At 41.5% G+C, this 26,948-nt stretch overlaps 1 protein-coding gene across 5 annotated transcripts in view; it reads right to left on the bottom strand.

The window, feature by feature from the left end:
- Nucleotides 1-26,948, bottom strand: part of LOC119020583 (teneurin-3) — a 274,733-nt gene that overhangs the window by 140,864 nt on the left and 106,921 nt on the right. The window lies entirely within an intron of this gene.

Raw genomic sequence — 26,948 nt, forward strand, 5'->3', positions numbered from 1 at the left:
TACAAAATCGATGTCAGCTCATTTGCAGGAAAATAACTGCTTTTATACAGAAATTGATGCTGAGAATGAAGCTCTGTCCCTGTCTCTCCAAAACACACAAAAATGTAATGTAATTTTTTTCATATGGGCATTCACCAGCAGATCACGGACAGAACACATTCCTCATTGCTTTCACAAGCATCAGGGAATTTCAAACACACACACACACACGCACACACACACACACACACACACACACACACACACACACACACACACACACACACACACACAGTATTGTCCCTTTCAGCCATCTTCCAGCCTATCCTGACAGTCATTTGTGACTCTGCAGTTCTAGACTAACACCACAGTCTATCAGCTCCATGTAAACAGATTTAAAATAACACCACATAAGAACTGATCAGCACCGCGCTGGTTTTCTATTAAAAGCCCTTCAGCTGAATTGATCCTCCGAAATATTTCTCGTCAGTTTTAATCTGGTAGTCTTTTGTTTTTTATCCTTTGATAGTCTACAGATGCAGCCTCTTAAAACTTCCCTGTCCCTTCCCTGTCTCAGTAGTCCAAATCAGAACGTTTGTGGCATGTGAATAGAAACAACCTTTGGTGCTGGATTACATATGGTTAATCTGGGATCCCCCCCACATCTATAAATCATTTTGGCCACACCCACTTCTGGTTTACTTGTTGGACCAGGAAACTCAGCATGCAGGTGATTACAGATGGATGTAAATAGACAAACATTTGGTCACCCAACTATAATTAATTAGAGGATGTAAATTAATCACCTTATAGTTGAACCGTCTGTCTCTCTCACTGTTAGCAAGCATAGCACAGCAAGTTGAAATGATTTACCTGTTAGCTAATTCTAACATATACTGCCAACTGATTGATAATGCTGTTGCTAGCCTTAAAGAAAATGAAGACGGCAAACACACTTGAACACTGGGGAAGTAGTGCGACAACTGTTAGCCCAGCACAACACAAGTAGCAACAATCCTATTAGCCGGCAACATGGAAATAAAATAGAACTGTCTGATGCTAATAGCCAGAGCTGTGTGCAAACCCTAAGACACTACTGTTTGGGGTTGGCAACTTTCCAGAGCAGCAGGTAGAGCCTTAGGGTGCACTCACACTTGGCCGAGTTGCTCTGCACTGTGCCGAAACACCCCACCGGCCTGCACTCACATCGCTCCACCTCGTAGCATGGTCGCGTCACAATGGAGAACCTTTACTGATTCCGTTGTGGCATATATTGTGTCGTTTTGGTCATCGAGACCCTCTCATATTCCTGGATTTACTGACTAATGCCATGTGGTGTGATATGCATCATTATGCCTCAGGTCCAGATTGTGCAACCATGCTTGTGCCTGTGCATGAGCAACTGTACCATTTCGGAGCACACTTCTTCAGTTGTGTCACGGCCAAGGTAATAACTGAGTTTGACCTCACACTAGTCACATAAACTGGACTTTGGACAACATGCTTGGGCACGGTACAGATTGCCAAGTGTGAGTGCACCCCTTAGTGTAATGCTAATGGACGTGTTGACATAAGTAACCAGCCAGTCTCACAGATAGATTCAGCAGTTTTTTTTTTTTCCATGGTAATGGTCAGATCATTTTTTTATACTTAAAATGTATTTGTATTTAAAGGAGCTCTGTGAGGCCCTTTTTGTGGTGCTGGAAGCCAGTTGTAGTTTCTGTTAGCAAGCTCCATTTCTAAACTGTACTACTGATTCTCTTGCTTCTTGTGGCTCAGAGTGCAGGGTGGCACTGAGACGAGGCACTCAAGAATGTGCATAAATTCAAATCCGTAGGACCATCACAGAAAATCCAAACTGAGTCCTTCACAGAACAACATCGACAAATCGTCCACAGGCATCTGTAGGCAGCCAGTAAAAGACAGGAAGGTCTCATCTTTCACGTCATGTTGGAATCCACTCACACAGGGCCAATAAAAGTGGTATTTAGACATGTAAAATGTCCTAAGTTGTTACATCGAAACCCCTTCAAGCATTCAGAATCAAATACTAGTTCGACCACGGCCACCACACCTTCTTACGCATTTCGAATAAAATGGGAAAATAATACATAATAAGACATCTGTGCAGCTGGACATAAACATGTTCTTGTGCAGTACAGTAAAGCTCCATGAGAGACCAGAGCCTGCCATTGACTTTGAATGTGTGCACGCAGCAGTGACTTCCATCTCACCTGCTCTTATTTATTTATATATTTATTTTTGCTCCAGCTACAACAAAAGCACAACCTGTTCGTGAAACATCTTTAATGTTTCACCCCACCAAGAGCTCCCATTTTTGGTAATTATATGTCCCTGACCCATCTTTCCCAAAATTCACCTGCATTGTCCCAGGCTTTGGGAAGAATCTAAGTTGACAGTGTGTTTTTGCCCGCTCTCTCAGTCTCTGTCACTCTCTCTGTATCAAAGACACCGTGGGAGAGCACATTGTCACAGGGAGTATAGAGAGAGAGAGCGAGGGAGGTAGAGAAAGGAAGAGTTTCTGGTGAGAGAAACAGACTGAAAAATTGCTTTAGGCCTAAAAAAGAATCCCAAACCATACCTACCTTGACTTACTGAATTCAAGTATGTACTGTGTATATAAGTATTTCAGTATATGGGTCGCAGGCAGATACTGTGATTGTCAAAAGGTCCATGCGGCTGTCCACTTTGCTCCGTGGGGAAACGGTGTAACGCTCAGCTATGATTGCCTGGGAGCTTGTTGTTCTGGCTCAAGACAATATTCTTTAAAGGCTCTGATCAATGGAGTAAAAATAACTTTGCAATGAAAATCTCAGTCTGTCAAATGGCGAGGTGCCTCCTGGCATCTGTCACGGTGCCCGAGGGAAGGAGGTATTGCTGCATTCACATCATGAGGGAATAAGCGGTAGAACTACTTGGCGCTTCAAAGACTTGGAAGTGTTCTGTAGTCGGAAACGAAGCTGCCAAGACTCCAGAAACGACATGATCAGGAGACTCTGTTTCTCCTGATGTCCTTGCTCTTCCTGAAGGTACACCCCCTGCATCACATAAAGGAATGAAGAAGCTTCACAGAAAAACTCAGGAAAAATCTCTTTAACGTGACCACTGCATTTTTCAAAACCTTGTAAAACTTTACATCCTTCAGGTCACAACTTTTCATTTCTTTCTACGATCTTCACCTATGTATCTTGTTACAATGCTGAGCTAATGCTCTGGTTAGGTTCAGGCACAAAACCACTTGGTCAGGGCCAAAACGTGGAGGAAAACAACCTAACAAGAACATTCTGTTGTGTGACTTGTTACCAATGAAGACATTTCTGTGGCTTGTTTACTTTGTAACTATCTAATTATCTTATTATATTCTTTCTTCTGTAGAGTTAAATGTTTCTCAATGAGAGAGTGCTGGAGACATTTCTTTGATAGAAACAACCAAGTAGCCTTGTCAAACAAAACAAATGCAACCTTAGATGTCATCCTGGTGTTGTAGCCACAGTGTGTGTGTGTGTGTGTGTGTCTGTCTGTCTGGCCCTTTTCACACAGAGACGCTGCATTTTCGCCGCAGTAATTACTTTTGCTTGGTCATATAACGTTGCTTTGTGGGACATTTCTCTTTATTTAGTTGAGTGAAGGATCTGTGTAGTTGTGATAGTTGTGACTGTCAGTTCGACCCCCCCCCCCCGCTCCACACTGCCGGTTAATCCATTCACACAGGTACGGTTTGCCTCTGCTGTGCCTCTGATACTACCTCTGGAGGCGCATCAGAGCTGCAGTGAAATTTCACCCGTCGCTGCATCTGAAACTTTCACACAGAGGAGGATGCGGTGAATTGGCGCAGGATCCCTGCACTCAAAAGGCAGTGAGGATGGGGCTTCAGTCTGTCTGTCTGTCTGCATGTTTTGAACACCTGGCTCCTTCAGTGCCTCCTCATTCTTCATCCCTGCTTGGCTTGGTTTTGGCTGACACACACGCTCCCACACACACACACACACACACACACACACACACACACACACACACACACACACACACACACACACACACACACACACGGAACTGTTTGCAGTTGTATCCTGAGGTAGCCTCCCTCTGTACTCTCTCTCCAGTCTTTTCCTCGACTTCTTATCTTTCCCACTGTTTTCCTGTGAACTCTCTTCCACAGTGCTCACCCACAGCTGTGCAGCACAGTGGGTGTGTTCAGCCTTGCTTCATACAATTCCCCCGGATAAATCAATAACAGCCACATTTACATTTTAATTCAAATCATTACAAGCTACAGTTACGATATCTTGGCAGTTGCCTTTCGAACTTCCCCTAGACAAATTAAGGTCAAAAAATGATATAAAGTTAGGGTGCAATATACTACAAACACTAATGGGGCCAGATTTTTGACAAATTACGGGTTTTAATGCAATGCCTATTGCAAAACAGTATCTGAACAGGGCTGACATTGACAAGGTTAGATAGTGGTGACATTATTGTCTAATTAGATGCCAGCATCTCAAAACTGTAGAACTCAGAACTAGAACCAAACAGTTTTGTAGAAAGAGTGACTAATGTGATCCCAGCATGATGTTACAGTATTTGACAAAGGTCCTTCACTCTTTTGAGCCTTATTCACTCACTGACATTTTGAAGACTAGAACTGCTTGATAATTCAGTGTGTCAGGCAAATCTAAGCCTTTAAATGGCCTTCTGCATCATCTAAAGTTAGGATTTATGAATTATACAATGGTTTGATTGTCATAATGTCAGATTGGTTGTTGGTTCGTAATTAGGGCCTGAGCTCTACCAGTGTTCAGGATGTTTACAGACTCACCTTATTTAGCACCTAGGTTCGAACTCATAAGTATGTTAATTTGATACAACAACTGCCCTCAGGTGTGGCACAACAGCTCAGTAGCGCCCCCTAATGGTGTTTCCCTGTTTGTACCTACAGACAAAGTTTATACATTCATCACGAGTCACAAACATTAATATCTGCTAGGGTCTGGGCTTTTTCAATGACAAGATGGCTCCACAGCGCCCCCTGGAAAATTTCAAGCTTGAATCCCCACCAATTACAAGATTTCAAGCTTGAAGCCCTGCCTCCTACATGCACAACTTTCAGTCTGCATATGTATCATGGCCAGACGCACAAAAATCCCTGTTGGACCCATTCCCTCAGTCCAACAGGCAGTCTGCAATTTTGATTCAAAGTTGAGATTTTGCAGCCAAATTAACACCACAGACTTCACATTCAGTCAGTATCATCCTCAGACCTTGAAAATGAAAACTTATCCGTTATCCCTGGTGGCCATCGGAGTGAGGTCAATTTTGATGCTTTGCCATAATGCAGGAAGTCCTTATAACTCCAACAAACACTTTCCCATCTACACCTAATTGGTCACACATGTAGAGGGTTTCACCCTGAATACATATATGCATCAGTACTGTGTGTCACAGGGCCACCCACTGGACACTCAGGAAGTCAGCGTCATGTCAGTCAAGAGTTCATTTATATAGCATGTTTCATTCAAATAACATGTAGCAGAAAGTGCTTTACACAATAATTGCAAGCAAAACAAAGCAGAAGTAAAATCAAAAGCCACTAACACACACACACACACACACACACACACACACACACACACACACACACACACACACACACACACATAATTGATGGGCACAGGCAGTGTTTCTTTACCAATTCAAACAACGTCCAGTAAACGCGTGTATATGCAGACACCTACATGCATGCCCTCCAACAGCGCCCAACATATGTGGGCGGCGAAGGCCCGATCACCACTGCTTGCAGCTTTGATTGTGTTTTGTTGTTTGAACAAGAAAATTATATTTCATGCTTCATACAGATTACAGATACATGCATAAACACACATACACACAAACGGGCTACATACTACCTGCAGGAGTAGCTAAATGGCCACTCAGCAGTAAGTTATTGGTATTCTGTTGGTGCATGTAATTTCCCAGCACAGAGGAAAGGAAGAAAACAACATGCCTATTGTGATCATAGTGAGTGAAGCAGAGATTATATCTAAGAGGCTGCAATCAGCAGACGGAATATCTCAGGATGTAATGCGTGCCTCAAACTGTGTTTTATGTTTACATACTCAATACCTTCTGTTGCACGTGGTGCCTACAGTGCATCTGGTTTAATGAGCCATATGTCTGATTGGGCAAATTTTCCTTGTATCACTGCATTCACATTTGCCCAAAATGAGTCTACAGGCGTGGACCATTGCAAAACACATTACTGTGATGCACAATGATCAGAAATCAGTCACTGCAATTGAGAAACAGAAGTAACCCTTAGGGCAGTACAGCTGCAAAGGGGTACATGGAAGCTAAGCTAATCTCAATTGAAATTTGGTTAAAATGAATACATCCAAATATCTGTGTTGAGGCAGACACATTACAATTTGATCCAATATTCATAGAGAATATTGCATACAGTGTATTTTACATATATAGTATATTCACCTTAAGAGATAACTAGCTGGTCAGGAAGTGTCTTTTTTGTTCAACGTTTACAGAGAAGCAATAAAAAAGTGTTCTAGCACACAACAATGGCATCGTTCATGACGGCCCAGGAAAAGAAGACTCTGCAGAAGACGATTAAAACCACCAGAACATCACTGGTGTCATCTACAGAGCATCAGTGACATCAGTGAGGTGAGACTGTCAAGAGCCCAAAGGATACTAAAAGACAACACACACCCAGCCACAGTCTGTCCACCCTGCTGCCATTTGACAACAGATAGAGAGGTATCTGCCGAGGTCAGACCCTCTTACATACGTCCTTCATTCATAAAAAGATAAACACAAATGGATAGTTTTCATGATGTGATAACTTTTGACTTGAGTTTTTGAGTTCTGATGTTTATCATTCAGTATCTATGTCGATGATACACTCTATGAGTGTATATAGTTAATGTCACTCTACTGCTAAATAGGCAATGTCCAAGTGTATGGGTGTGTAGAAATCCATAAACATGGTGTCAAGCCAGGCGGTTACATACATGCTGATTAATTTGTTATTGCATTCCTCCTCTTAATACAATACACAATACAGTCCTACAATTCCAATTGAGACTGGACACAGACAATTGACTGTACACACACAATTGACTGTACACACATTCAGTAAATCCTTCTTATCGTGTACCTTGCCAACACACACACACACACACATACTCTGATAGTTCAGTGCTGAGAAAGAAATTATAATGGTGACTGGGACTTTACCCTCCTAATTAGTTTTTGTGAATGTCTACCCTTAAAAAGAAAATAACGAGAAACTTCAACAGTTCACCAACAAATTAAAATTCAGTCGTTATCTACTCAACCCCGTGTTGACATTTTTTAAGCTGAGAACTTCACTGTAGGTGCTAAACTAAAAGCAGGACTCCAGACTAATGGCCTCATGTCATCCCAGGAGCGATAGAAACTGTGTTTGCCTTGAAAAGAGTTCTTCCCCAGGACACCTCCAGTGGGTGTTAGAGCTCAGCCACACATTGAGGGTGTCAATAATGTCTTTTTAAATTAGTCTAGGATCTCGAGGCTTCCACACATTTTAATCATTTCAAAAAACACTATCCCACTGTCCCCTAGTATGGGGGGTAAGTAGATAATGACTGAATTTTCATTTTAATGTGAATTGTTCCTTTAAGTGTGCTCTAGAGTTGGCACTCACAAGCCTGACACTTTCACTCTCCCTTCTTCATTACCTGTCTCTTTCTCTTTTTTGACTCTGTGAGATCATGTCAACCTAACCTTTAAGCCACTGTGTCCTCTGGGAACAGTTACAGTAACAACCATGATGACAGAGAGACTCATGCTACAAGCTTATAGTCACACACCTACACACAGCCGGCACTGACATTTATTTGACTATAGAGGAGAAACAGATGACAAAAAATCTTCCACCACATAAACACAACCACTACTTTTAATGCCATTTCTGATTTGATTTGACTTTGTTTGTTTTGGTTTCTAAGTTGCTCTGAATGGTTCAACACTGACCAATTGGGGCAAGTAAAGCTTTTTAACAAATCAGAGGACTGGCCAGAAAGGCTAAACAAAACATGCTGCCTGTGATTCACTGGATGTGGCAACAGGGCTAATCCAAGCTGTGGTGTTTTGCATAACAGGTGTTACTTTGCCACTGTGAAAAGGAGATGCAGAGCAGTCACAATATTTCCATGACATACTCATGTGTATAACCAACCGTGCACACACACACACGCACACACGCACACAAGGTGTGCCTTGTCCCCTGACATCAGTTTTTTTTCTGCTAATATGTCCTTTGGAGGGATGATTTGTGTGTGTGTGGAGTGGTATAAACTAGGCCTGTCCATAGGGGAAACCACAACAGAGAGCAATACATTACCCTCTCTTTCAACAGGCACCTTTCATCAGTTGGCCTCCTCAGAGCAGCCAGCCAATCAAATCCCCTAATTTCTTAAAGACAAAGGTAAGAAGTGGAAAATTACAAGATCGGCATCGTAAATGTGCACCTCCCAGTGTTGCTGAGCACTTCTCTTTGGTGTATTTTCTGAAATGTTGTCTTCTCTTCAGTTTTTCAGTAGATACTTGTTCTTAGACACAGTACATGCTATTTTATTACAGAGATATCAAGTTATAAGGTGGAAATGGTTACCATTTCGTCAAAAGCTGACACTCTGGTATGGCGGCCAACCGGTCCTACAATCCCAATAAGGAACATTTAGAATATCATCAAAAGAAAACTTTGGAACATGGGAATTTACAGTGGAGAAATATAGTGTCAGGGAACCCTCTCACTTTATTTCTAGTTCATGTGGTGACAATGACAACGCATACATTTCAGCTATCCCAAATGTGGACAGTGAACAACAGGTTTAAGCATCAAACAACAAAAAAGACAGCGTGACAACTTGCTTGTGCTCCCATTTTACATGGACTGTACTGAGTACTGAGTACTGAGTGAAGCACTCTGACAGTATGAATCAAAAACAAACTTATGTGCTAACAAAGAAATCCTGAACTCACATTTCTGCATTCACTACTTTTGTATGTCTTCTATATCTTGACTATATTTCTTGTCAAGAAATTAGATCAAGCCTGTATCCATTAACATGTAGAGTGTGAGCAGCCAACTGGGCCTGAGGCAACAGAGAGGCTGGGAGATCGGTGCTTCATGTCTCACATAGAGGAGTAAAGTGTGTGCGTGTGTGTGTGTGTGTGTATGTGTGCGTGTGCAGTCATGCATGCTATGTGTGTCTTCTAACCTGTTACAAAAGGAGCAGTCCCTGCCACACAATGGTGTCTGCTGAAAACACTGCCTCGTTGACAAATCAGGTCACATAAACACAAGAATACACACACGCACGCACACACACACACGCACACACACACACGCACACACACACACACACAAACACACACAGTCTTTCTTTGTGTTTCTTGAGTGACGGCTTTGCTTTTGCCTTTAGGCCAACAGTGACCTCCAAGTTGAATCTCTCTCTATATCTATGTTTGTGTGTGTGCGTGTGTGTGTGTGCATAAGATGAGTGCAATGTGTGCTGACCTTACTAGAACTCCGAGCATCGCCTCTGGTCCTGTTCTACCTCTCCTGTCACACCAGTGCCAGTGGAATACCAAAAGCCTCTGTGTAAAGTGAAGTGTATGCAGATAACACTACTGACACAGCATACAGTAAACAAAATACAGTAAACATATCCGACCCATCAAAGCTGAGAGTGTTTAGCTCATGCAGGCTTTCCCCTGCAGTGTGGAAGGAGGACTGTCTCCTCTGTTTGAGACAGACACCTGTTCACTGTCCATGGATCTGAGGGAGGACACTGAATGACATACTTGTATGAAGTGGACAGCAACAAGGGACAATCTGTACGTCTCTGTCATTTGTCATTTTGGCTCAGCTACCATCTCCCAACAACTAAGTACTAATTCTAACTGTCTTGAGCATGTACTGTAGTATGTCCACAAAGGAAAAACGTCATTACAGAATTATTATTAAATGTTCACACACTGGCTTCAAAATATCCAACAGTAATATCATTTGCGTTGCGTTCAGTACTTTGAACCCAAGACCAAAATTAATCCAGTTCTAAAGATCACATCTATATTCTTAACAGTATTAGTTATTTGCTTATGTTGAATCTTGTCATATCAGGAAAATTCAGCAGTGTGTGAAATGGAATCATGCCCGACCATTTTATCATTACCCCAGTGCAGTGTTGTATGTTAAAATATTAATCTGGTAAAAGTGAAAGTCACCAAAACTAATAGTTCTTGAGAGAAAGTATCTGACATTGACTGTGCTTACATATCAAAAGCAAAATGTAGTTAAGGGTTGTCATTCTGTTATTTAATTTATCTGTTATATTATATATGTTTATCCTATTGCTGATAGAATAAATACATTTTAAATTGTGCTACTTGTGCTGTGATGCAATATGTTATCTGGAAGGTAACTAGTCACTAAAGTTATCAGATAAATGAAGTGGAGTAAAAAGTACAACATTTTCATCCTAAATGAAGTGCGTGGGAAGCCTAAAGTAGCAGAAAATGGAAATACTTAAGTATTTTATAACTTTAATTGAGTACAGTGAATGAGTAAATGTACTTAGTTACATTCCATCACTACCCCCACGTCTGTTGTGTAAAGTCAGTCTGTTCAATGACCAAATGAAATTAAAGCCATCTCTCATCTGTCAATGAAAGCAGTAATCCCTAAGAGTCTGTGTTTGTGTGTCCAGCTCAATCTGTTTCAACAGCCTCCTTTCTTCCTGCCTCACCATCGTGTGTGTGGTGTTCCATTCTGTCCTGGTGTGTGTGTATGTGTGTGTGTGTATCTTCAGCAGTGATCTCTGTGAGAACCAATTAGAGACTAGACCTTGGTAATAAGGACATTTTTGAAAAGTGAAGGTGCTACGAGAGGCTGTTTGAGGGTTAAGACTTGGTTCAAGCTTAAGGGTTACAATTAGGTATGGATTAGATTGGGATATCAGTACAAACGTGTGTGTGTGTGTGCGTGTGTGTGTGTGTGTGTGTGGCAGGGCGGAACAGATGGTACTATGTGGATCACCATTTGCAATAATCGTCTATATTTCACTAACTCATAATTATCCTGATTGGAGCTGCATTCTGCTCAACTGACTGTGACATGTGACACATGACAATCAGTGTGTGGTTTCTGAATGGTCAGTCTTCACCATGCTCACATTCAGTTTCCATTTGTTTATGAGGCCCCATCAGTTGCTTTATTATTGAAATATACTGTATAAATATAATAATGGTATGGTGATGGTCACAATATATATGCATGCATGTTATGTGCTGGAATATCCAACATATCTTAAGTAATACTTCACTATGTTGTCACAGTTACAGAGTACTGCTGAATTATTGCATTCAGTATACTCTGTTTCCTCATTGTAAGTTTTCAGTGAATATTTATTCCTAGAACAGTGCAACTATATGTGACACACATTTATAACACAGATTGCACTTGTGAACAGATGCATGTGTGGTATTAACCCAACACAAGAAATAATTAGTGGATGGCATACAGAGCTCAGTGGATAGATGGGGTCATGGGTTCTCGTCCCTGGTGTAAGACATGAACACTGTCAAGGTTAGTGTTTCCAGCTGTTACATCCAACTGTGTGTATGAATATGTGTGTGTCCGTATGTTTGTTAATGAGAAATGTTGAAATGAATGGGTGCATATACAGCTATATCTCTTCTCTCTCTCTCTCTCTTTTTCCCCTACCTCCCCTTGCCCACTACCCCCCCCCCCCCACCCCCCAAAACCCCCACCCCCACCCCCACCCCCTCACTTTATTCCTATTCTGGTTGACTTTACTCTTTCCTTCTGTGTCTGATACGCTCTTTATAATCAGTGTACTGCAGCACAGCACTGGAGGAAACCCATGGAAAGTGATTTATTACAGTCACTCACTCTCTCTCTCTCACTCTCACACACACACACACACACACACACACACACACACACACACACACACACACACACACACACACACACACACTCACTCGCTCAGGGTGATTTATTGCTTTGCAGGTAGACAGTAGTTCAAGGGTAAGAGATTAGTTGAACACACGTTACACCAAATTATTATTACACATTTAGATAAAGGACACACTCTCTACCTCACACACACACACACACACACACACACACACACACACACACACACACACACACACACACACACACACACACACACACACACACTTTACCACCCCACTGTTGCACTGCATCAACTATGTCTGAATTAAATAAGTCATTATATAAAAGTGAGAAGTAAGATATTTGCGGCAGGAAGGAAATGGGACGGAAACCTCCAAACTGGAACAAAGGAGGAATTTCAATGTATATTATATATAAAACAAAAGCTAAAATGTTTCCCCTTAACTATATACTTGTTAGGTTAAAACATCTGAAGTAAACTGTTCAAAATTATCTGTATCAGTTTCTGAAATCCCACATTGCTTAAACTGCCCAAACATATGCAGAGTGCCTGAAAAAGGCTCATCTATAGGCCTGCAAGCAAGATAGCCCCACCAACTACACACTAGTTCCCAGAGCTGCACACTCCACAGTGCTACAGGGGTGCGTTCACAATCATGCTGAGAAAAAGAGCATGAACACAGAGAGCCTTTATAGGCTGCTTCTATTGTTTTCATTTGTCTCCATCTAATTCTACTTGTGTCAAGATCGATTGAACGTACTGCATGTGAAGTGATACACCCTTGGGTCATGTAGACAGTTACTACCACACCATGTGTCTATCTGCAGAGACAGACGCGCACACACCGACTCTGGCTGTTTGTGAAGTGAATGGATGCAATGCAAAATGTTCCTCTTTCTTAGTTACACATGTCTTTAGGGTTTGAATAAGAAAGGTGATGGCATGTGGATGGATTCACCCGTGTTTTTGTGAATGCTGCAGCCATGCACTTGTGTGTTTGTCAGACAAAGAGAAGGCTCCTCATCTAGACAAATGGGTCAGCAGTTAAAATGCCAACGCTGACCCTGCTGTCACTTTACATGGAAATCTACTGCAGACTTGTGTGTGTGTGTGTGTGTGTGTGTGTGTGTCAGCGCAAGTAAAGCTTAGTGTACCAGTCACTGCTGTGGCTCTACCCTCTGAGAGGTGTGAGTCTGAAGTTAAGGATTAAAACTGTTCTTTCTCTAACAGATTTTCTCTGTCTTCTTTCTGTCTCTTTTGGAGAGATGCAACTGTGCTACCTTTTTGCCCCACTCTTTTGCGGAGGCATCACTCCAAACAAAAAGGATTTCTGCTCTGTCTTTAACCTCATCTCATTTATCCAGTCTCTCCCCCTCTTTTATTCCTGCTCTAAGAAAGACATGCCAATCCATAACAAAGCAAAGACTCCCGCAAGCTTTACTTTTTCTCTTTGTGTGCTTTAAGCATATAAGCCTTGCATATATGAACCATGAACATGACCATTTGTTTAAGTGCTGTTTTAACAAGGTATAAAGGTATAAGTGTCACAGGTATAAATGAGACTACCTGTAGGTTGCATTCTGTATTCTATTCGGCGCTGAAAAGAAAAAAAAAATATGACAACACGCCTCTGGTTGAACTCAAACAATGCCATCATGAACCTAAGCAAGTACTTTTCTTCTAAACCTAACCAAATTACCACCTTACAATAAAGTACGATGAAGGTCTTGTTGTTTTGAGGATGGTGATGTATTTAATTTCTGGAGACAGTGAGAATTGACCTCTTCAGTTGTTTAGGTACAAGGACACTTGTACAGGAGCGGTTGATGTCTCATGGACTATTCTAGATTCCACTTGAGGAGAGAGAAGAGCTACCAATAGGTGTGTGTAGCTCAGGGAACATCTCTCTGATCACTCTGCTTAATTGACGGATTAAACCAGGATCCTGGTCCGTAGCAAACTTCTCTCCTATTCCCCTCTTCCATCACATGTTATCACAGTCATCATCCTCCCTCGTCTCTGTCTGATTCCTCTTTTTTTTCCACCTCCCTTTTCTGTGAACTGAGGCTTGCAGCTGTACAGACACGCTCATTCAGCCTCCATTCAGACCGCGACAAGGAGACACACTGCTGACTCATGTAAAAAAAAAAAAGAAAGAAAGAAAGAAAGGGAAATATTCAATCCCTATATTCATTTGACCTGGCTTTTGAAAATTCCAGAAATGAACCAGTCATAAGACACCATCCCTTACCATCTGATTTGTAACACTAAAGCACATTATTGCACATTATAGCAAATATACTGTATGTAAATCCATATAAACTATACAGTGCAGCACACCACAGTAGTAACTGACAACTGTTTTTCATTTGTAGTGGTCCTGAGCTGTGGCTAGCTACCATTACCTTATTAGCTCACGGTTCACATAGCTGTTCAGCCAGTGGCCCTGGAGTTTATCTGTAAAAGAACCTCAGACCACAGGACGAGGCACTGTGGGCGACAGGGCTCACCTAAACCAGGCTTAGGCTAAGACTGAACATGGCTAGACACCAGCACGGGACTGAATACAGCGTCTGATACCACTGGAGGTACAGAGGTGATTTACTGTGGCTCTGATCACAGCTACGACTCCATGGACAGGAAGACACGTCTGGCAGAGACAGGAGAGGCCTGAAGTGGCGAAGAACCCAAAGAGAGTCAGACATCAGCAGTGGCCTAAATGATTTCAATAATCTAAACAAAAATTCTGACTATGTTGCAAAATGCCATTCTATAGCTGAAGTGGGCCATTTAGGTCTTAGTCTTAGTCTTATTCACTGTTCCTGCTCATAAACCTAGAGCTATGACAAGAAACCCAATGGAAAACAAAGATATTTACTTATATGTATTGCTCCCCTTTCCTATCCACCTTGTTGTGGCTATATGTTTGACTTAAACCCATTTGGACTTTTGATTTTGATCTTTGACCTTTAGGGTTGCTATAACTGGCCAGTTAAGTAGCAGAGGAACAGAATGAGTTATGAGGAATCAGAAATTGGTGCAAAGGAAAGAATCCAATGAAATTAATAAAATAAACATTCCTTTTTTTAATTGAAAGAAGATTGTTCCCACCCCTAATAATTACAATAGTGGCAAAATAAATAAGGACAAGTTTAACAGTTTTGCACATGCCCTGCTGACATTTCCCAGTGGGGAAATGTCAAGACTCAGCTTGACCACGTGAATGTGTTTTTGTCATGCAGTGCTGTTGTCCGTCTGAAAGCAGACTCTGTATGATTTGTTTAATCTATTCAGTGGCGTTTTGTTTGTTTTATTTTATTACTGAGACTGATGAGATGCTTCTATTCAAGATTATTCTGACCTCCAACCTTAAAGCATTTGCAGCAAAACAATGAAGTCCGACTGACAATGAAATCCTCCATTCCCAGCTTCTGTTTCAGCCTTTATTAACTGTTTTGCCTCTGTCTGCGCTATCTGGGCTCTGGAAGTTTCTCGGAAAAAAAAAAGAGGTATGGTCTTGCATGGAAAGTTTACCTCCAGTGTTCTGTGTCCACATTCTGTGGAAAAACAGTGTTTCCATCTGACATCTCGTAGCTGGTCAGTTTCCACATGACCAGAGAGCAATGAGAGATGTGTCGATACTTGACATTTGCATATTGGTTGATATTGTATACTGTGGTCGATGTTCAGCCCAGCAGGTTAGGCTGTATCATATATTGTAAACAAATATATATATATATATATTGTAAACAAAAATCAGTGATAGGATGTTTAGTCCATATCACCCTGCCCAAAGCAGAAGTGATTCCTCATGAGTCACACAGCAGAAAACAACAGTCTGACAAGGTCTTACGTGCGACACGATTCTGAATGCTGCACAGATAAAGTTTAAAAAAATATATTTTGTATTCCCAAACACATGACCATGTCACATGTCTGTTGTACAATACAAAATGTATTAATGAATTTGAATTTTCAATTTTTTTTCAAAATGTCATTCTTCTGTCACTGTGTGTTCATACCTGACCATCAGTGACCATCTTACACCTCGCAGCAGAGCAGCGGTGTTCTAAAAACAACACAAGTCTTATGTTTTGGCCTCTACACATGCCACTTTGTTCCTACTATTTACTGTCAAGGTTGCTGATCCACACACACACACACACACACACACACACACACACACACACACACACACACACACACACACACACACACACACACACTTTAGGTGTTTACTATGCAGAACGTATTCACCACATGCAGCTATTGTTTATGCAGCAATATGCTGACTACAATTCACACGTACCAACAACTCAATTGTTATGCATGCACACAAATTTACCCACTGTAATACAAAATGATGCACGCACAGTCACCCAACCAACACGAGCAAGAAAAAAACGTGCACATAAGCAGGCACGCCGAGTGTACCTGAGTGGGACCTTGCTGTGATTTAGGTCACTAATCCGTTTCCACGGCGATGGCCTGCCTTCACATTAGAGTACTGGGCTCCATCGTCCATTCATCGCAAAATCCACAAGCACATCTCTGCATCTCTGGATCAGTCTCTCTCCCTCTCCCGCCCTCCACTTGTTCTTTTTTCTTACAGAAACTCTTCGTGACTCCGCTTATCCGTCATAAATCTAAAACATTTCTCCGTGTGTGTTTGTGTGCATTTAACAGAAGCCAAGCTGTTTACAAGAATGTGGAGAGAAGCTGCGGAATATCAAGGGAAACGTGGCATGAATGCACAAGCACACACACACACACACACAAACACACAGACACTTGAGTTGCTTGTCATAAAATACTAAGGAGAGAGTCATTTTGTGTTTGTGCAGATGCTGTGATGAGAATGACCAGCTGTGTCTGTCTGTGTGGGGCATGTACAGTATGTTCTCCTAGTGCCCTCATGATTTCCTCCCATGCTCATCTGCTGAACTGAAAAACCCTTTAACTAGCTTTAACTTAGAAGGTGAATGCATATTGAGTCTTAGACTGGTGACCTGCTCTTCCTTATACAGCAGGAGTGAAGAGGCCAAATTTTTCTAAATGCCTGGGTGATGATGTTGATATTAAGACAGGTCAAGGAAAGCCTTCAAGACACAAATGCATCAGGGAGCCAACAGACACGGCCACACTGGTACTGGAGCTACAGCTGTTATTGTCTTGGGGTGGTGAGTGAATTAAGTGAGTTAATGACAGTTTGAACAGTTTATGGGATGTAACTTTTGTGTGTGGTTTCTCCTGCTGTCACTCAGTTGTCTGTTTATGAGGTACACCTAAGGTCATCTTATGCTGCACAACAGAACAGCTGTGCAATAGGTTCTAGCTGTTGACCGCATCATATTCATTAAAGTGACATTTGTTCTGTCCGCTCTATTTAAAATAAGGGACAAGCTAACAAAATGAGTTAAGTCCGAATGAATGCCGAGTTGTTCTATGTGAGCTATCTGTGGGGCAATTAGCCTTGAGGCAGTGGACCAGGGTCTGGGAGAGAAATGGGAGATTTAATGCTGTAAGTGCAGAAACAAACATTAAAAGTCAGCCTGAGGGAGCTGCAGCCATTCAGCAGCCCAGTACAATGGAAACACACTTGTTTGACTAGTTCACTACGTTTGCTTTCTTTCCAAATTTTGGGCAAAGTGTTATCTCTGAAAATTGACAAAATGCTTTCTCTTATGGCCAACACCAAGACCGAGTCACAATGATTATATCCTCTATTGAAGGCTGTCACAAAAATATGCTGCTGCCTTTTCTTCTATCAAATATTGAACATCAACAGAAGCATGTGCACAAAACTGTCCCAAAACTGAACTTTACTTTCCAAAACCACTCTATGTGATATGTGTGCCTCTAGGACTTCAAACACCTAGCTTTCTTATGTAGTTTGGTTTCCAGCTGGGCAACTGAACTAGCTTGATATCCCTGACATCAGCAGTTTTACACTGAGGTAGATGGGTCTACAGTGCAGTGGTACAGACTTGAACCGAGGCTGTGTAATGACAAGTCAACATGAGTGTACCATGTGTACTAATCTGTATGTGTGTATATACGGTAGGAGTGGAGGGTGGTGGGGAGAGAGAAAAAAGCCATTTAAGTGCTATTAGCCCCATGTATTAGCCCTCATCTGTTTCTCTCTATCCACTAGAGAAAATGTAATTATGTCCTGAGACTACAGTTAAGCCATATCCACTTTTCTGCGCCACATATTCAAATGAAATGCATAAATTAAATAAACCTGTCTGTGAGTCTAATTAAAAAGGGGGGAAAAGTGGCTGTCCAAGCGTGTGTGTGTCCCAGTGTATGTGTGTCTCTGAGTGTGTGTGTGTGTGTGTGTGTGTGTGTGTGTTGGGGCGTGCATCTGTGAAACTGTGAGTGGGCCAGGAGTGTTACTACATATGGAAGTTGTCTTAATTGGTTGACTTTAGGTAGCCTCACTGCTGCCATTAACCGGACTTAGTGGGCGCATCAACCACACAAACACACAAGCTACGCACACACACACACACACACACACACACACACACACACACACACACACACACACACACACACACACACACACACACACACACAGCAAGTGAATGCAGGGCAAATGTGACCAAATGTGATGACTGTTAGCTAGTGAGCTCATAGAGACAGGTAAAATATTCCTTAACAGCAGGCGAATCAGCCAGAAAAAGATAAAATGCTTCCTTAGTCAAAATAAAAGCGGTATTTAGTTTTTGTTTTGTCTTTTGACGTGCTGCTCATCTCTCCTCCATGCCACACCTTTATCACATCATACACACTCTTCTGCTTTTCTCTTGTCTGTCTTCAGGGGTGTGTGCAGAAAACTGTTACAGTTCATGCAGATTGCCAAAGCAAGTAAGTAATATAGCAAATGTTATGTTTTACATGTATAAAAAAGCTGATACGTGATCCACCAAAGAAATGTAATAGGGTTAGTGTCCCTGAAATGTTATTCATTTATTTATTTGTTTTAAATGAATTCAAGTGGAGACAACTGGTGTTGTCAGTGTACTGTAGTCAACACCGCATGTGTTAATGTGATGATATTTGTATAAGGGTTACTTCATGAGGATTTTGGTGAATCACGTTGCTCAAAACAAGAACTACAAGAGCCAGTTCCTCAGTGAAAATGTTCACCTGGAAACAAAACAAACAAATGAAAAGCAGTTGATGCTGAGACAGATCAACCAAAGCTGCACAAATTAAAGTGGCTGAGAAGATATTAAGCACTTAAGAAACTGTCAAACGATGTCTGATCTCCGCTTGACTGCTGGGCTCTGAAAGGGGAAATCGCCACATGTAGCTTCTTCTGCACCACCGAAGTGAGGGGTGGGTACAGGAGAGGGAAGTGTTCACCAGACTCTTTGATCCCTCTCATTCTCAGGTGGAGATGTTTTGCATGAGCAACATTTTTCCTCTGCATATCTTTTTTGATGTGGCAGGATGCTGTCAGAATTAGCTCATCTGGCAAATACAGCATCACTTTTGATGGCATTTGGCATTTCCACATGTCTAGCAAGACAAATAAAGACAAAATATAAATAAAGATAAAATCAAGGAGAGCCTCTGCTCTTACAGAAATGCTGAGTGCACATGAGCCAATCTCTTGTACTGCTGCTTGAGATACTATTGTGCTGAACTGTGCGTCACTGAGAGCTCTGCAGGGGCCAAATGTATAAATCTCTGTGTCTTCAGGTGTAGAAATCTGTGTACATACAAAACAGGAGACATGCACACACACTCTTTTCATCAGATTCATAAAAACCCCACATACATCTTTTCCTCATACATCTCAATCGTCCTGAAATTTTATGCACATGCACGAGCTGTCTGACCAGAGTTTACTATAAACAGCTCTGAACACACCCCAAATTACCCGGTTTGCATATGAAGGACGTAATTCAGTCTAGTGTTGAGGATAAATGTCGGAAGCAAAGAAGCAGCTGAAGAACAGGTAATGCATTTTGTGAGACTGTGAACTTTGATCAGATTGACAGAAACATAAAAGTATAATTTGGGGGCTTCAGTTTAGGGTATAGCCACGGACCTTGGAGGAGAAAAAATGGTCAGAACATCGAACATCAGTCCCTGAAAACTCACTCTAGCCTATAGTGCTCATCGGCAACGTCCTTTTGCAACGTCAAGCCAGCTGTTGTGTCAGGTCATGTCATGTTGTACAGCCATTATGCACGACTACAGCCCTTACATAGTGCTGCGAACACCTGAGGGTATTCTAACTGCTCAGCAATACAGGAAAATAATCTTTACTGACATAAAGTCAGGATATTTATTTATTTATTTACATGAAGATCATTATCATTATAAATGTATAATATATAATGTATACTGACAAACATATTCACAGAAGGCAGTAAACATGTCTTAAACAATAGACATAATCCGATATTCAGTGAGAAAAGCATGTCTATATAAAATATCACCCTAATTCACACTTTTCTTATCATTGTCGATAACTTGCAACATCACACTAATCAGACTGAACAAGCTGCGTGCATAATACACCTGGCTTTAAAGATATTATCTGCCAATATTAGGCATCTTCCAAACTATCAGTATAGGGATTTATAATGGCCGATTAATTAATATTTGAAAAATAAAATGAAAAAGGACAAACACCCTCCAACCATGTTATAAGTGTTGGCGTCCACTAGAGGGCACTTCTACAAAAGGTCAATCTATGCCACCTGACTGACGTACAGGATGGCAAGTCTGACATCTCTTCTTGTAGGGTCACGCGTCACGCGTTACAGGTCACCATGCATGCGCAAACGCGCTAGCTACTGCAAAACACAAGCGAGCTAAGTGTCCTGGTTAGCGGCTTCCATTGATTTCAACAAAAGAAGGGATGTAAGAAAAATACGCATTTGTCTGATTTGTCAAACTACCATCGCTATTCTGGAGAAGGGGAATGTTGAGAGGCACTTTGGAACTGTTCATAAAAAGTACAACACTGACTCCGCTGATTAGCTGTTAGCCTCGCCGATCAGCTGTTAGCCGAGCGATGCTAACTTTTGAGGTAGTCAGTACTCTGTGGGGTGTCCATCACTGCTCTGTTGGTCCTCCCTCCACTACAACCTCAGTGTTAGTCAGCGCCTGGCTCCTGTGTCGGTCTCCTCTGCTGCTGTTGTCTCTCCCGGCTCGCGGCCTGTTGCCTGCGGGGTCTTCAGGTGTTCAGTGCAGGAGCTCCTGGACCTCTGCTGTCACTTCACCCCAGGCTCCATCGCTGGGATTGGATCTCTGGGTCTCCTGCGTCGCCCCCGCTGTGTGCACGGCGCCTCCAGACGCAACTTTGTTTCCACGGACAGTGATACGAGTGTTTCTCACTAGAGTCAGACGAGTCTACAGGCACTATATTTTTATTTGGATGGTGATTACAGATATGACTGCAAAAGAGGAGCTATTAACATTACTATTAACATAACCAGCAGCTCTCGGTGTGTAAACTGTGAGCAGTACTGATGGCTGGTTTGTCACCTATGTGCATTACTGCTGGCAATTTTTATGTGCAATACCAAGGGTTACATTACTCTCTCAACATCAGTTATGCATTGTGTTATATGAAGTATAGTGCGTGTATAAATAAATAGATGTTTAGTATTTTGTATGTAGGTAGATCATTTTGACCTTTTGAAAGTAGCTCGCAAGCTAAAACAGTGTGGGCACCCTGTTGGCAACACTCCTAAATAACTACAAATAACTAATGTTGCAGCAAGCAGTTTATGTTTTGTTACGTGTTTCTGGATTTTTGTATTTTCATGTATATCGACCGATATGTCGGAATATCAGATTTTCAAATCACCAAATATTTATATCAGTATTGGCCTTAAAAATCCTTTAACGTCGGTCTCTAGTACCACTATGCACATTCTCTCCCTCTGTGGATTTTTATATATCCGGAAACCAGGTGGAAACATTTTGGCTCCAGAGCTCTAGAAAGACGCTCTGCTAGAAGCTTCATTGAGGAATCCAGTGTAAAACAGTTCTCACGCCAACCTGTTAGCTATGACCATTCAAGATTCACCAAACAAACCATAGTTAGTCTTGCTACCTGACTTATCAAGGTTCATTTGACTTTGAAATAATGTTGTGAGGAAATATTTAAGTGTTGCCAGTTGCAGTAGGTACGTAGTTTAAACATGGCACTGTTCCCCCAGGGTGGGCACTTATCCTTAAAACGTTTACTGCATAGAAGAAGAGCTACCAAGTGTTATATAAAACGTGCACGTGCTCCTGCTTTTTGTAACTACAGAGCAGTGAGAGCAAGGCTTCTCAGAGAGGAGAATACCAGAGTAGATTTGTTACTCAAAAAAAATCCACTAGTGTGTGTGTGTGTGTGTGTGTGTGTGTGTGTGTGTACATCTACAGGTGAGGAAATTAGTCTTTTCAAGGCATTGCTCCCTTTCATTTATCACAATCACACATCTAAGCTTGTGTGTGGGAGAAATGTGTTCGAACGCCTCGGCACTGAAATGCTTTAACGTAACATCAGGTGGCGTTCAGTCCAAAGCCGTCAAAGAACATCTGTCTGAGAGGAAGGCCAAGGTTAGCACTGCAAGGGTTATGGCTTCCATTTCCTTTGTGGTGAAAAGGGCAGAGCAAGACATTTTGCAAAGTATAGCCCAGGGCTAGGTCCTGAAATAACCCTCCACAGTCACACAGAGTGTTCCCAGGCAGAGTGAAGAGTCCAGTTGGTGTAAGAGTGTGTAGCTGTGTGTGAACTGCTTACACTATCCCACAGCTAGTTACAATGTGGACAGATCTTGAGAAACAATTTAAGACTGAGGAAGTGTTGAGTTTACAATGAAGCAAATGTTGCCTGGAACCAAAGCCAGAACACGTCGCTGCATGCAAGCGCGTGTACACCTGCTGAAATTGAGATTCTTCACCCAAAAAATGATTTTCCTCATGCCTGCTACCCCAAGAACTATTTTGACCACAAGCCACTGTGTCCTGCATGAGTCTTTTTCAGTGCATGGCATTCTGCTCTTCCACTCAGATACTACGGATGCACTATTACTGCAGCAGCACAGTGCTGCTGGTGCTTTGTGAATGATCATGGTGCCAGAAGGCGTCTGCATTTTTTTCAGTGAATGGATTTAATGTGTGAGATGTGAATGAAATGTGTGCAATCTTTCTAGTGCTGCCATTATACATACATGTTCAATAATAACAACTTTTCCTTAAGCCTCCACAGAGCAGCTGGCAATATGACAGCTCCATAATATACATCCTACAGTGTACTTCTGTTTTTCTAAAGCTGCTTCACCTCCACATAAAACTCCTTCGTGGTCCTTCTTTTAAGGCTTGTCAAAATGATTCTACTAAATTTGGAAACTATGAAAGCGACAAAAGAGACAACTCTACCCTTGAATGAACATCCAAGTGACAAGATCACAACAGTGGAATTTACTTTTAAGTTAGTAGCTGCAGAAGTGAACCTTTAAACCCCAAAAGCAGTCAGCCACACTCTGCTGCATAAGATCCACTCTAGATAATCGTTATCTAAATCCATCCATCCCCTCCTACCCTTTCTCTCTCCACGTTGTGGCATTTCTTCAGGTTGTCAGACACCTCTCGATCAAACCACATAGGAAATTATGAAGATGGGAGACAGGGTGGCGGAGAGAGAAATGAAAGAGAAATGGAGGAAAAGACGTGGGAGGGGAGGAAATGAGAGATTGATCTGGAGACAAAGCAAAAAAGGAAAAAAAAACATGCTTGCACAGACAGACATGCACTCACAATACACGCTGCACACAGATGCATTTCTGTAATGTATATTGTTCTTCATACAAGTCATGTAGATGAAACTATGCTGATCAAGAAACACCGATACAAGATAAAGACATGCACACAGAAAGGATTAAGCTGAAAAGCACTTTTTGATTTTAATCTCCTTTCCCAAACAGCCACCAGCCAGTGAGGTGTGTGTGTGCATGTGTGTGTGCATGTGTGTGTGCATGTGTGTGTGTGTGCGCGTGTGTTTGTTTTAAGGTGAAACAAACACAACGCCAAATTAACAAAACCAAGTATGTCACACACACACACACACACACACACACACACACACACACACACACACACTTCCTGTGTGGTGACCTCCTGGCCTGTTCGGATGGCGACCTTGCCTTTCTTCTGACATGACCACACAAAAAAGCCTGAGAGAGGGAGGAGGAGGTGTAAAGGAGAGTAAGGGAGTGGACACAGGGTTAAGTGTGTGTGTGTCTGTGTTTATTCTGCAGAACTTTGTACATACTTTGCTTCCGCAAATGTATGTCTTAGTTTGGAGTGACATTATTACAAAGATCAGTGACTTTGACACAATAGTTCTCTCCACTTTTGTCAGTGTTTGCCTCATAAATCATCCTGATCATAGTCTCTGTTCTCTCCTCATTATTTAGTCATCATTTCCCTGTTTATTTTGTCTTAACTCTTTGCTTTATTTTTACAGATACATATGCTTGATAAAAAACAGCACACCTGCAGCCCATTATACTTAAAATAAGCAAAGAAATAATTTGCTTAAAAGTATTTCAACTGAATGTAAATTGTCCATCTAATTCTGTTACATTAATTCAATGTAAATGGCCTCATGTAATGCAAAGTTTTTTCTATGATGCTAAGTCACAACTATGTCCGAGTGTGTTTATGTGACCCTGCTTACTTAAAAAAGAGCTGCTATGCATAAAAGGGCTTTGTAATAGTGACAGATGGATGCAAAATAAAATACACATCATTGTATTGTGTATTGTATTGTGTTGAGCCCTTCTCACTGCAGTTCCATTCAGTCAAAAATTAGTTAAATGAAAAATACAAATTAGCACACTAGAGGTCAGTTGCTCGATATGTTCGGTTTAATCATCAAACAAATAGACAGAGGGATGGTTCCCTGCAGGAGAACAGATAGAACAAATTGTTGAAGTCCAACAATAGAAACACAGAGAGAGAGAGAGAGAGAGAGAGAGAGAGGACATGCAGGCTCAGGTAAACATTCTCTAACCACCCCTCACCACCACCTCCACGTGCTTATGGTTCATTTAACCATCACATCATCCATCTTCATTTCCCCGAGCAGCTCGATAAAGACCTGACTGGAGGCCCTAAATGATACGAGGGTCCTCTATGTGTGACTGTCTGTACTGTTACTCAGTTATCCAATATTTCTCAGTACTGTACTACTCATTTCTTGTCACCATGTTCTCCCAGTTTGCTGAGTTTCATTATTTGCTTTTGTTTCTGTAATATTAACAATAACATGACTTCAGAGATTTAATAATTTGTAAAATCTATTATTTTGCTCATTATTGAAGACAATACACACAACTTTACTTTAGATGTGTGTGTGTGTGTGTGTGTGTGTGTGTGTGTGTGTGTGTGTGTGTGTGCGTTTGTGCGTGTGCGTTTGTATGTGTGTAAGCATTATCTTTTGCATATCTCAAGAACCATTCATTCATCCGAGGGTGTGTGGTGTGGCATTTGTTGCGATTTGGACACACAACACGTTCATTCAATAAAAGCACACATGGCTGTCAGGCAGTGGGGACAGGGCTGCAGGGCCTGACTTGACATACAGACAGTGGAGAAATGAAACAAAACACAACAGTTGTGTTGTTCTGCAAATTGGTTCAATTACTGTCTCTTCCCCACACTGATGCAAAAATACATTCGCCCTTGGATATCTTTACTGCATATTACTCCATGCCATAAAGAATTCATTCATGTCTTAAGTCAACCACTTGAGTCAAACTACTATTCTCCAGTTCAGGGAAAAGGTTTCTACATACACTGATTAAATTCATTCATGTGTCACAGCAATCATTTAGAATTTTCTGATTAGGCATCTGACACATGGGGTCTATTGTTATCACTGATACCATAACACAGCAGGAACGTGGAAATACGATGATGTTTAGTTGACTGAATAAAATACTGAACTTCTATTGAGACAAGTTTTAGATATGTATTTGGGGCAATATTTTTTTTTAATTAGAAATGTAATAACATAATGTTTACATGAATTATTTAAAATTTCTTTACAAATAATGATCAATACATTAGTCATTAGATGGATTGACAAAAGAAAAGAATAATTATATGCATCAATAAATAATAATAAATTGCACCCATATATTACATTATACCCAGAGCCATGTTGAGCGGTGTAACCCTCTTTTTCAGCGGCTGTGGTTCTACCTGATGAGTGGTCACCTTATTTGAGTTTTAATGTGTTTGCTGTGATGATCCAATGCAGTGAGTGTGAAGTAGTTTGGATGAGCGGTTCTTGAGAAACATTAATCCAGAGGTCAAGCAATCCTCCTGCTCTCAACGGGCACATTGTGAAAGGGCTCTGCACTGGTTATGAAAATGTGATGGTATCTGTGTTGTGTTTTCTTTTTCCCTTTTGACTTTTTATGGAAATTTAAAGAGAGCATTACATTCACTCATTCTTTAAAAAAAAGACTCGACTCTGCACACAGCTGGCTCTTTTCTGATATGTGTCCATTAGCAGCAGCATTTTCTCCTGTGGTGCCTCATGATGGCTACAGCCAACACTGTCATGATGTAATGCAGCCATTGAAACTGCAGTTGACAGTGATCCAGCTCTTTAAATAGAGACGTCGTTCACATCGGCATGGTCAGCTTCTAAGGTGGTGTAGGATTCTATTGTGGAGGTCACGGTATTGCTCAGAATGAAAGGGGGCGTAAAGGTGAAGAAATGAAGGGAATAGGAAAAGAAGTTAAGGAGCAGGAAGAGGAGACAGCGAAGGGAACAAAGAGGAGGAAGGGCAACAGAGGGAAAGAGGATGAAAAGGAGGTGTGTTAGCAAACCATCTGGATTCAGTCACTGATAAGATACACTTAGTCAGCAGGCACCTCATCACTCAGCCAGCACCCTCTCTTCTTTCT

Source organism: Acanthopagrus latus, chromosome 1 (genome assembly GCF_904848185.1).
Source record: "Acanthopagrus latus isolate v.2019 chromosome 1, fAcaLat1.1, whole genome shotgun sequence".
Taxonomy (NCBI): Eukaryota; Metazoa; Chordata; class Actinopteri; order Spariformes; family Sparidae; genus Acanthopagrus; species Acanthopagrus latus.